Genomic DNA, 13417 nt, shown 5'->3' with positions numbered 1-13417 from the left:
CCAATTGCCTGTAGCAACTGCTTTTCTGTCGTAAGTCTACAAGAATATCTGCAGAATAGAAGAGTATAGGTGGAGCCAGTAAAAGATCCACAGACAATCAGCAGGAAAAACTCTCAAGCAGAATAAGGAGACAGTTGCATTCCACTCTGGCAGGCTCTTTCAGCGGGTCACAGGCAGGTCACTCAACAGCCAAGGTTACAAGTTACGAGAATCTCTAACGGGAATCTTAAAAGCTAAAGATAAATTTTCTGCCAGTTCCTGATTACACATGGTAGGATACAGACTTGCCTCAGAAGCCATTCCTGGAGCCCAACTGTTACACAAACCAGTTGGCTGGAGGCACAGTGCCAAAAGGAACACCTCTCACTGCTAAAGACGGGCTTTTCCATTACTCAATGGCTGGGGCCTCTGGGAGTCATATCACAGCCTCGTAAGGTGGGTGCACACTTTATCACAGCTCCCCAAGACATGCAGGAGACTCACTCCCCAGGGGTAAGGGGTGGATAGAGGATAGCAACTTTCTGGTTAGATCAGTGGCAGGATTCACTGTCTCTGGGTGCAGGGGTAAGAGCCAACCCTGCCGGACAATTAATTGTTGACTGAGGTTAGTGAGAGCAAATGAGAGTTAACAGGGTAGACAGACTATAGGATCCACCCATATAGCTAGAAGAAAAGGTACCCCCACCACTTGTTTTTATCTTAATTCCTTATCTCTTTATATCTTCTAAAACCCTGTTAACACAACACATGTTCAATTTCCAAGCGGCAGCAGCATCACCTGGAAGCTCCTCAGAAATACACACGCTCAGGCCGCCCACAACCCACCGAATCAGGATCCATGCTGTAACAAAATCCCAGTCTATGTGTGAGAAGCTCTGCTCTAAAAGGCTTTTTGAACCAGCCCATCTGGGTACTGTTTTAGACTCCTAAGTGTAATAGATTCAGATAGTTAGTAATAGGGCTGTGGCACCTATGAAGAAATTAGGTTTATTTGGCCGGGCGCGGTGGCTCACGCCTGTAATCCCAGAACTTTGGGAAGCTGAGGTGGGCAGATCACGAGGTCAGGAGATCGAGACCATCCCGGCTAACACGGTGAAACCCCATCTCTACTAAAAACACAAAATATTAGCCGGGCGTGGTGGAGGGCGCCTGTAGTCCCAGCTACCCAGCTACTGGGGAGGCTGAGGCAGAGAATGGCGTGAACCCGGGAGGCGGAGCTTGCAGTGAGCCGAGGCTGCACCACTGCACTCCAGCCTGGGCGACAGAGTGAGACTCTGTCTCAAAAAAAAAAAAAAAAGAAATTAGGTTTATTTTGTCTGAAGAGGGGATGAAAGGTGTTTCTTGATCAAACATCATTTGGAAGGCTATTATTAAGAACATAGTAACTAGGTGTTGCCACATCCATTAGGGATAGAGGAGGGATTAAAGTACAAAGTGAACATCTGAAAATAAGAAAAAAAACTTTAAATATTCAAACTACATGAATCAAAACACAATGCCATGAAACAAGGAGAGATTTTAGTGTCTCTCCTGAATCCTTTAACTATCTCACTAAACTGCACTTGGTGGTAGACTTGTTTCCCTCATTAAAATGTAAATTTCCAAAGACAAGGAAATTGAAATTGTGTTTTCCAGCTGAATCCTCACCATACAGCCCAACACACAATGGACCCTCAATAATTTTTCACCAAATAAATGAAAATGATATCAGAAAGCAACAGGTGTTGAATTTTAATGGTACAGGTGGCCTGAACCAGGGTGGCTACATCAGGAATTGAGAGAAAGGGATGGATGTTAAGAGGAAGAAAAATCAGGGCTGGGTGTGGTGGCTCATGCCTGTAATCCCAGCACTTTGGGAGGCCAAAGTGGGTGGATGGCTTGAGCCCAGGAGTTTGAGACAAGCCTGGCCAACAGAGCTAAACCTGTCTCTACTAAAAATACAAAATGTAGCCGGGTGCGGTGGCATGTGCCTGTAATCCCAGCTACTAGGGAGACTGAGGCAGGAGAATCACTGGAACTCAGGAGGCGGAGGTTGCAGTACTCAGGAGGCTGAGGGAGGAGAATCACTTGAACCAGGGAGGTGGAGGTTGCAGTGAGCCAAGACTACGTCACTGCACTCCAGCCTGGGTAACAGAGTGAGACTCTGTCTCAAAAAAAAAAAAAAAGAAAAAAAAATCACCAGGACTTAGGGTAAAGGTGTGAGGAGGAGAAACTTCTGGAATACGTCAAGGTGTCAAGTCCAAGTCACCAGCAAAATGAGGGGGACATGAACTGAAACAAATATTACAACAAGGGAGCAGATTTTAAAGGAAAGATAATGGTTTAGCAGCAAAATCTAGGATCCACATTTTACATGTTCATTTCTAAAACAATTACTCTATTTTCCTAAACAACTGTTGTCGCTTCTGAATCTACCTAGATAATTTTAGATTTCTATATTTATTTTTTTGAAAAAATAGACAAGGGTCTTGCTGTGTTGCCCACGCTGATCTCAAAACTCCCAGGCTCAAGCGATCCTCCCACCTCAGTCTTGCCAAAGTGCTGGGATTACAAGCATGAGCCATCATATGCAGCCAATTTTAGATTTCTGATAATGAAACAAGGACTCCTTACTGATGGCAATTGTATAGTTTGGAGTTCTATTTATTTCCTTCCCACTGTCCGAATGATAACATCCTAACGCTGTCTGCTTTGTGGGGTAAAGGAACAGGACGTAGGGCTTCCTCCACGTCTTTCTGCCTAGTTAGTTCATAATTTGATATCTGAAGTAAAAGGAAAGTAAACTCCAACAGCAACCAGAACAAAGAGTGGGCTCTACTTCCCCAGGCACTCTAAGTCAGATTTGCTTCTGTAAGGAGCCAGTTTCTAGAAAATCAGTTTGTTTCCAGTGCACTGGAATTAAGACAAACAAGTAAAGCCAGACTTAAATTCCTACTGATGGGTAACTGTTTCCTTCAATTCCACATGCTACCATCTACACATCTGAAGTGAAGACTACATGATGCCATCACTTTTTAAAAGTTATTTTTTTCTATATGCTAGTTTCTCTACATTACAGCACATCCTCCACTGGAAGTATATCAAATTTTTCTTTCAGGTAATAAGTCACAACTACAGTGAAGTCCTTCTCTTTTAGAAGGAATTATCTTTTAAAATTTTAATTTATTTTATTATTATTTTTTGAGATGGAGTCTCACTCTGTCGCCCAGGCTGGAGTGCAGTGGCGTGATCTCAGCTCACTGCAACCTCGCCTCCCTAGTTCAAGCAATTCTCCCATCTCAGCCTCCTGAGTAGCTGGGATTATAGGTGTACGCCACCATGCCCAGCTAATTTTTGTATTTTTAGTAGAGACGGGGTTTCACCATGTTGGCCAGGCTGGTCTTGAACTCCTGGCCTCAGGTGATCTGCCTGCCTCAGCCTCCCAAAATGCTGGGATTACAGGCATGAGCCACCACGCCCTGTGGAATTATCTTTTTTAAAAATACTAAATCCATTTCCTCTAAGAGTTTTTAGGAACAGAAAACCTGTACAATGATGAGCCAGCATAGCAACTGCCAGGTTCACCAAAAAACATCCTTCTGAGCCCCCACTAAATTAAAAATTCCAGCAAGGAGAAGGGATAAGGGATAGGATGGCCAAGAGAAGGAAAAGTAGAGTTAATGGCTTCTCTGTTGTTGACAAATTCCAGTTATCTTTTTCTTCTTTTGCCTGTGGTTTTATTCTGAGCCCCTTCACCAAGGAATGCTTCATGTAATTCCTCCCAAGCTTGAAGAAAGAAGTTCTTTCCAATTCCCTCACCTTCAGTAGTTTCTTTCTCATTTCCAAGTCACCACATGTAAATCTCAACTTCTGTGGTCTTTCTCTTCCTCTTCTTTCTACTCCTGGCCCAAACTGAACAGAAACCTGCTTGTCCTCAGGATGTTGTGATAATTTTTTTTCAAATGCTGTCTCATTATGACTTGGTGATTATGTGTTTCCTTTGGCACATTTCATATTTATCACAGAATGAGGGGGAAAAAACTACCATTATGGGTTTTAAATTAGCAAAATAAATTTCAAGTTATTTAGTAGTTATTATAGCACACTAACTCTAAAATTGGTACACAATTTTCACCAAAAAAATTATTTCTATTTTGTTTTACCAGGAAACATTTCCTTCTGCTACTTCAGCTCCCTTATAGGACTGCAGATTCCACTGTCACAGTAAAACCATGAATCAAATCAATCTTTAAAAACTATTTATTTATTTATTTATTTATTGGTAGAGACAGGGTCTCTCCCTACATTGCCCAGGCTGCTCTTGAACTCCTGGCCTCAAGTGAACCTCCTGCCTTGGCCTCCCAAAGTGCTGGGATGACAGCATGAACCACCGTGCCTAAAAAAAACTATTTAAAAAATCCTTCTTACTCTCCTTTTCAGGTCTTCCTAATTACACAGCACTTCTAGAATTTTCTCCATCCCTTACTCAGGTAATGTTCTTGAGATCTACCACCAAAATGAGTTTGGAAATATGGCACGACTTGTGAAATAGGCATAGTTGGCCATTTGCATCCTCCAAAAAGCAACCATCACGTATTCACGTCATGTTTTTAGGTTTTTCAAACACAAGATTGTGCACAATTATTTTAAGTATGTGCAGAGCCAGGTGACAGGACTGAACAAATATCAAGTTCAACCAGTGTGACTCCTGAGTGCTGGTAGGTAAAGTAGGTAAACCAGATCAACTAGTAGGTCTTTCTCCACTCCTAACTGCTTTCACAAAAAAGAAACATCAATGCTTCAGTAATACGTAAGGCTATGGATGCTGATGTTCTTATTGAATAAGTATAATAGCAGAAATCCTTCCCTCTGAAAGAAAAGGACATCTATCAATTTTTTTATGTCCTTGTATTATAAAGGTATCAAATATGTTGATTTTTAATCTTCTCTTTGAGAGGTTGCTTGATAAAGGTTAGGACAAATTTTAATTTAAAAATTAATGATTTTATTATCTCGATTTCAGTTTTTAAAATCCTATAATGTATATATGTAGTGTATAAACTTTTTGAGTTAAATTCTTTAATATTCACAAAATAAAAATAAATAAAATCACTAAAATACTTAAAGGGATAGTACCACAGGAGTTTGTTACTTAAAGGAAGATAAGAAAAAATGAATAAACAAAGAAACTTACAACATAAAATGTACACGATCAGTGTTTTATTTTTTCATTCTTAAGTTTTAGAGGTTTTAACAACTGAGCCTTTCAAACTAACAAGCTAGGGTTCTATGGCTTCAAAAAAAAGAAATCACACAAAAATATCCAGCTTCCCTGAAATATAAACCAGAAACTGTTTAAAACTGTCTCTGGGTGACTCTGTTAGGGTAAAATGCCAGGCTTCAAATGATGGATATTTTTTAAAAACAGGCCTGCTTCATTTTCCAGAAGCAACCTCTACCTTTGCAAATACCATTACTATCACCTTCCCCCAGTAATTACGAGGATTCTTAGAATTGTATGCTACTGACTAAAGACATAATCAGGGCCAGGGGTGGTGACTGATGTCTGTAATCCCAGCACTTTGGGAGGCTGTGGGGGGTGGGGAGGGATTGCTTGGGCCTAGGAGTTCGAGACCAGACTGGGCAACACAGGGAGAGACCCCATTTCTATGAAAAAAAAAAAAAAAAAAAAAAAAATGCATGGTGGTATGTGCCTGTGGTCCTAGCTACCTAGCTACTTGGGAGGCTGAGGTGGGAGGATCACTTGAGCCCAAGAGGTCGAGGCTGCTGTGAGCCACGATTATGACCCTGCACTCCTGCAGGTGAGGGACCAAGACCTTGTCTCATAAATAAATAAATAAATAAATAAATAAATAAATAAGACCAAAATCATAATCAGTACCTTGAGGCTGCTATTTAAAATACAGTCTTCACAAGACAACTCTGAAAATGGTTTAAAAAACAAATAGAATGCAAAATTCTTTAAAATAGAAGAGTACCTACCCATATGCTTGCAACTTTTATATGGAATTGGCTTTAAAGTCATTCATTAAGATTTAACATAAAGAAGCAGTTTTAAAGGGATCTTCCTTCAATGGCCATTAAAAAAAGACCAGTTAAATAAATTGGGGTTACATTCATATAATGAATTACTAAACAGTTATTTAATTTACTTTTTCTTAATCCCTAGGTTTAAAACTAAAGAGCTATTTAAAAAATGAGGTAGGCCAGGTGAGGTGGCTCATGCTTGTAAATCCCAGCACTTTGGGAGGCCGAGGCATGTAGATTGCTTGAGTGCAGAAGTTCAAGACCAGCCTGGGCAACATGGTGAAACCCTATCTCTATTAAAAATTAAAAAATTAGTCAAGCATGGTGGCACACACCCATGGTCCCAGCTACTTGGGAGGCTGAGGTGAGAGGATCACTTGAACCCAGGAGGTTGAGGCTGCTGTGAACTGAGATTGTGCCACTGCACTCCAGCCTGGGCAATAAGAGTGAGACCCCGCCTTAAAAAAAAAAAAAAAAAAGCCAGGATTGGTGGCTCACGCCTGTCATCCCAGCACTTTGGGAGGCTGAGGCAGGTGGATCACCTGAGGTAGGGAATTTGAGACCAGCTTGACCAACATGGAGAAACCCCGTCTCTACTAAAAATACAAAATTAGCCAGGCGTGGTGGCGCATGCCTGTAATTCCAGCTACATGGGAGGCTGAGGCAGGAGAACCGCTTGAACCCGGGAGGCCAAGGTTGCAGTGAGCCGAGATCCTGCCATTGCACTCCAGCCTGGGCAATAAGAGTGAAATTCTGCCTCAAAAAAATATATATATATAAAAGAGGTAGATCTATGCACAGTGGCATAGATCATTCTCCAGGAAATATTGTTAGGTTAAAAAGAAATCAAGGCACAGAGTGTGCTCCTATTTGTATAGAGAAGCAAAAAGAACAGTACATATACACAAACACATGTAAAAAGTGTGTATATTTGTGTGTGTGTGCACAGACATGCTGGCATATACCAGGCTGCCCCCGAACACATTCAGAAAAACTGATAAATATAGTTGAAGTATAGTTGCCTCTGGGACTAAAGTCCTGAGAGTAAAAGACAGACTTTTTTTTTTTTTTTTTTGAGACAGGGTCTTGCTGTTACCCAGGCTGGAGTGCACACCCAGGTTAGAGTGCCGTGGCATGATCACAGCTCACTGTAACTTCTGTCTCCCAGACTCAGTGATCCTCCCGCCTCAGGCTCCCAAGCATTTGGGACAACAGGTGTGTGCCACCACACCTGGCTAACTTTTGTATTTTTTCTTTTGTAGAGATGGGGTTTTGCCATGTTGCCAAGGATGGGCTCAAACTCCTGGGCTCAAGTGATCTGCCTGCCTCAGCCTCCCAAAGTGCTAGGTGTGAGCCACTACTCCTGGCTGAGAGATTTTATTATTTGCCCTTCAGTAAATTTTAAAAAGTTGTTATCACATGCATTTTTACTTTTTCAAAATTGACCACCCCTGCCCTGACACACAGAGTCTGAAAAGCTTCATGAAAGGTAGTTCAAAGCATATATGTATTTATACATATATACACATATTTTTATATGTATATAGACTCTTTAGGGATAGTTTATTTTCTCCCAGGATGATGAGATTAAAGATATTTTCTTCTGTTCTTTCCCTTTCTCCCCCAACCCCCAGACTTGGAGCTCTGTGTAAACATTTTCAGGATTGCCATTTCCAAAAAAAAAAAAAAACTCTTTTAACTATTGCTTAAGTTGCTAAGATATATAAATTATGGCTTTCCCTTACTGCCGGGAGGGGTTTGTTTGTGAGAACCTTAAGCCTAAGTCTCTAAATAATAGGTAGGAAGGGGAGATCTGGCTAACCAGCTGATAGCTTTAAAAAAGAAAAAAAGAAGTCAGTAGAGGGATTGTTCAACAGCCTGCAGGGCCCACAGAGTAACCACACGACTTGCTGACTATGTCACAGTGAACAGCAACATAATAATAGGGTCCGCCTCCCATAGTTCTCCATCTGATTGTGGGAGAGCTTCCTGACCTGCAAGTAAAGATGATCATGTGCTTCAGGGTTCCTGGTCCTATCTTAATGACATAGGAGGAGCCCCATGGTGAAAACAGTCCAACAGACACTCTTAGCCATCTAGCTTAGCTGGGAGGCATCCAGGTCAAACCTAGCTAGAAGGAATCCAGGTCTAGCTGGAAAGGAATAAATTGTTACAAAAATATCTCCTGAAACAAGCACTACATAAAATAAATCTGCAACATTTAATTACCGTCAATTTTGCTTTCTTAGAATTGGGATTCACGTCACGAAATGTGGACAACTTTCTCGTTAATACAAATAGAAAAGCATTCTACTGAGCTTGAGGTTGCCTCCAATAAAATATGGCAAGTTCCAGTTGGGCGCGGTGGCTCAGGCCTGTAATCCCAGCACTTTGGGAGGCTGAGGCAGGCGGATCACGAGGTCAGGAGATCAAGACCATCCTGGCTAACACAGTGAAACCCCATCTCTACTCAAAATACAAAAAAATTAGCTGGGCATGGTGGCAGGCGCCTGTATTCCCAGCAACTTAGGAGGCTGAGGCAGGAGAATGGCGAGGCGGAGCTTGCAGTGAGCCGAGATTGCACCACTGCACTGCAGCCCAGGCGACAGAGAGAGACTCTGTAACCCTGTCCCCCCCCCAAAAAAAAAAAAAAAGGGAAAGTTCCCAATCCAATTCCGTCATTGCACCAAAGATGATGTTTCTCTTATTGAAAACGAAAAAGTTTTAAGACAAAGTTAGAGTTGACTTAGTATCATTTCTCCCCTTCACATCCTCATTATGTAATATACTGTCTGTATCTACTTGATGCCAGAAAAAATAAAGGCCATTAGAAATAAATAATGACGCTGGGATGGCTACAAGAGAATACTTCATAGTTACATACACATATTTACACATATATATGTACACATACCTTTTTTTTTTTTTTTTGGAGATGGAAACCGGAGTGTAGTGGCATGATCTTGGCTCACTGCAACCTCTGCCACCCGGGTTCAAGTGATTTTCCTGCCTCAGTCTCCAGAGTAGCTGGGACTACAGGTGCCCCACCACGCCTGGCTAATTTTTGTATTTTTAGTAGAGACTGGGTTTCACTATGCTGGCCAGGCTGGTGTCAGACTCCTGACGTCAGGCGATCCACCTGCCTTGGCCTCCCAAAGTGCTGGGATTACAGGCGTGAGCCACCTTGCCCAGCCTATACGTACATTTTAAAAAATACTTTTGTAATACTTAGAATATATAAAAATGGTGATGCCATTTATTTCAGTAAACATTTATCGAGGGCCTACTATGTTTCATTTACTATTTTAGGAGGCAGATGAAGATAATATTGAATTAGTTACAATGTTCAAACTACAAATTCTATTGATTGCTTCTCTTTATTTTCCTACTGAGACCTTCTTAAACAGATAAAGGCAGAAGGGATTGAGATAACCACAGTAATTTAAGACAAAGGAAAGAACCACTTTCTAAAATGAGACAACTTGGCTGGGCATGGTGGCTCACGCCTGTAATCCCAACTACTCGAGAGGGGCAAGACTGGTTAGTTAGTTAGTAGAAAACACAGCTCACCCTTTGACTACCTTCTCTGACAGGGTGACCACTTTGTCCTGGTGTCAGCTGTACATGCCCTTTGCTTCCTCTAAGGTCTTGTCATCATAATCCTAAGAGCCTTTTGGAAAACATGACTACTCCGCCTGGCCACACTATGCTCTTGATTGTGAGTCAGCACAAAACCATTGCGGTGCAAGGCTGAAAATTCAGACCCAATATTATGCTCTACCTTGACATCTGGGGAAAATTAGGAGGGCTCCAAATGGTCTCACTACACACTGCCCTTCCCACTGTGCTTCTGCTGATAGAGTCCCCTGGCCACCCTCTTAGTCACAAGGACCAGGCGCAGTGTCTGCCTAGCCCTGAGAAGTGGGTTTTAGTTCCCTGTCAGCCAGCAGAGTTATTTAAACAAGGCAATCACATCCTCTCATGGGAACCAAGAGTGACCCCCACCCTCTTGGTACTATAAAGCCTGCCTCCTGCAGCCCGTAGTTGTTCCTGAGTACAGGCCTGGATGGCCAGGTGTGGCATGCTGTGTCCTCCTCTAGGCTGGGACTGCATGTGACTGAGAAACTGCTGTTGATCTCACCTGTCCAGTGATGAGCATCAGGTATTCAGCCATTCCCGTAACCCTAAGCAGAAATCCCTCCCTCACTAACGGCGTGAAGAGGAGGTAATTCAAACAACCTCCGAGGCCAGGAGCGGTGGCTCCCAGCAATTTAGGAGGCCGAGGCAGGAGGATCATTTGAACCCAGGAGTTTGAGATCAGCCTAGGCAACATATGGGGATCCCGCCTCTACAAAACATAAAAAAAATAGCCAAGTATGGGGGTGTACACCTGTGGTCCCAGCTACCTGGGAGGATGAGGTGGGTGGATGGCTTGAACCCACAAGTTTGAAGCTGCAGAGAGCAGCGATTGTGCCACTGCAGTCAGGCTGGGTGACAGAGCAAGAACCTGTCTCAACAACAACAAAACAACCTCCAAAAAAGGTGCCATTCTCCGGGATCCTGACAAAGCAGGTGCACTGGCAGATTTTAATAAGATTATCCCGAGAAATTAAATTGAGAGGTGTATAAAGTCAGCTTTGTGTTTACCTAAGTATATTTTGCATATATATCTAGACTCTGCCATGAAACACTCAAGCAATTTTCAAGTTAAAGGCATTAACTTACATGTTCCAGAAATGTGGCATATTCCATGTTACAGAATGCTAAATGTTACATTATATACAGACCCCACTATAATGAAAGAGTAGGGGAATTACAAGGAAACCAATAGCTAAAACCAAAGGACTTCTGCTTTCATTCCCAGATGTTATTTTATCTAAACCTATTTAAGTGTATCAATTTCCAATAGGAACCACAATCATATCTGGGATTTCCCACTAACATGGGGAAAAAGGATCAAAGGCTTCTTGGGAGCCCATGAGGAGCCACAGAGGGGGAGGTTAGTCACTGCTCATGAATAAATGTGTCTACTTTCTTACTTAAAACTATACACAAGTAAGCCTATTTGCCATCTTTCTTCTTCAGATTCTATTCACACAAATGGTATGTCTTCAAGGTCTACTCTAGACCAGTTATAAACCATCAATAACCCCCCAAAACCATAAGGAACCCACATCTTTCTGACACAGCACCCTGGGGAAGCTGTAGAGGGTGTCAGGAAAAGACATGGATTTCTTCCTGCACTTTTTTTTTTTTTTTTTTTTTTGAGACGGAGTCTTGCTCTGTCGCCCAGGCTGTAGTGCGGTGGTGTGATCTTGGCTCACTGCAACCTCCGCCTCCCAGGTTCAAGCGATTCTTGTGCCTCAGCCTCCTGAGCAGCTGGGATTACAGGTGTCTACCACCAAGCCCAACTAATTTTTTATATTTTTAGTGGAGATGGGGTTTCGCCATGTTGGCCAAGCTGGTCTCAAACTCCTGACCTCAAGTGATTTGCCCACGTTGGCCTCCCAAAGTGCTGGGATAACAGGCATGAGCCACCATACTCAGCCTTTTTTTTGAGACAGAGTCTCACTCTGTCATCCAGACTGGAGTGCAGTGGTGTGATCTTGGCTTACTGCAACCTCCACCTCCCAGATTCAAGCAATTCACTTGCCTCAGCCTCACAAGGAGCTGGGATGACAGGCGCCAGCCAACATGCCCAGCTAATTTTTGTATTTTTAGTAGAGACAGGGTTTCACCATGTTGGCTAGGCTGGTCTTGAACTCCTGACCTCAAGTGATCTGCCTGCCTCGGCCTCCCAAAGTGCTGGGATTATAGGCGTGAGCACCCGGCTCCTTCTTCCACTCTTAATCCCACGCATCAGTGAGTCCTTACACCAGTTACATTGCTGACTAGTTCTGTGTTTATTTTTAGCTTCTTTGATTGAGAAACCAAAAAAAATCACTACTTTTCTATCAAACTCAGATTACATCTTCGAAAGCTAGAGTCAGGGAAAATGGAAGGGAAGTGAAAATAAACGTGTATTCAAGTGAAATAAACATTCACTTCTGACAGGATCACAAACATTTATCACAGTTTCATACATTTCTAAGAGGGAAGGAAAGGCAGCAGAGAAGAAAAAAAAAAATGCTCTTTCAGCCTAAGAGACCTGCATTTGAAGGCAGGGTCCACCACTCACGGCTGTGTGTAACTGGCTAGTTAACTGGACTAAGCTTACATTTCCCTATACTACAAAATTGAGATAATAGGCCGGGCGTGGTGGCTTACACCTGTAATCCCAGTACTTTGGGAGGCTGAGGCAGGAGGATCATGAGGTCAGGAGTTCGAGACCAGCCTGGTCAACATGGTGAAACCTCGCCTCTACCAAAAATACAAAAATTAGCCAGGCATGGTGGTGCACACCTGTAATCCCGGCTACTCAGGAGGCTGAGGCAGGAGAATTGCTTGAACCCAGGAGGCAGAGGTTGCAGTTAGCTGAGATTGCACCACTGCACTCCAGCCTGGGCAACAGCGCAAGACTCCATCTCAAAAATAAAAATAAAAATTGAGATAATATACCACCTGCAATGAAGATTAAATGAGATAATGTGAATATATCTGTTATATGCAATGGATAGGAAATAAAGACAGCTTTTTAAAAAGCAGGCATGAGAAAGGGGACAACATCATAGTTCATCCAGTAAGCAGAATGGCAAGAGGAACTGAAAGTTGTTCTTGTTGCCCCTGGAAATCCCAGAATTTAGTATAATACCTTTCTTGCATGAATATATTAACAAATGAATGGATTCCATCCTAATATCTCACACATACATAGTATAGCATAATTAGGCAAATCTAACCTGCTGCCTGTTTTGGTAAGGTCTATGAGCTATATTCTTTTTTTTTTTTTTTGAGACGGAGTCTTGCTGGGTCACCCAGGGTGGAGTGCAGTGGCACGATCTCAGCTCACTGCAACCTCTGCCTCCTGGGTTCAAGCGATTCTCCTGCCTCAGCCTTCCAAGCAGTAGAGATGGGGTTTTGCTATCTTGGCCAGTCTGGTCTTGAACTCCTGACCTTAAGTGATCCTCCTGCCTCAGCCTCCCAAAGTGCTGGGATTATAGGCATGAGCCACTGTGCCCAGCCTGGTTCTCATATTCTTAAATCATGGAAAAAAAAAAAAAAAAAGAACAATATTTTGTGACACATGAAAATGATTTTCATGTCCATAATGAAGTTTTATTGGAAAACAGCCACGCTCACTTGTTTTTGTACTATCTGTCACTGCTTTTGCTCTACATTGGCAGAGCTGAAGAGATGCAACAGAGACCTATGGCCCGCAAAGTCTAAAATATTTATCATCTGGCCCTTTACGGAAAACGTTTGCTGATCCTTGGTACAGTAGATTACCTAA

The 13417-nt window shown here is 42.5% G+C and overlaps 1 protein-coding gene across 1 annotated transcript in view; it reads right to left on the bottom strand.

The window, feature by feature from the left end:
* Nucleotides 1-13417, bottom strand: part of FGD6 (FYVE, RhoGEF and PH domain containing 6) — a 140287-nt gene that overhangs the window by 95942 nt on the left and 30928 nt on the right. The window lies entirely within an intron of this gene.

Source organism: Nomascus leucogenys, chromosome 10 (genome assembly GCF_006542625.1).
Source record: "Nomascus leucogenys isolate Asia chromosome 10, Asia_NLE_v1, whole genome shotgun sequence".
In the NCBI taxonomy this organism is placed as follows: Eukaryota; Metazoa; Chordata; class Mammalia; order Primates; family Hylobatidae; genus Nomascus; species Nomascus leucogenys.
The sequence above is the reverse complement of the archived record's forward strand: the minus strand, read 5'-3'. Positions and strand labels throughout refer to the sequence as shown.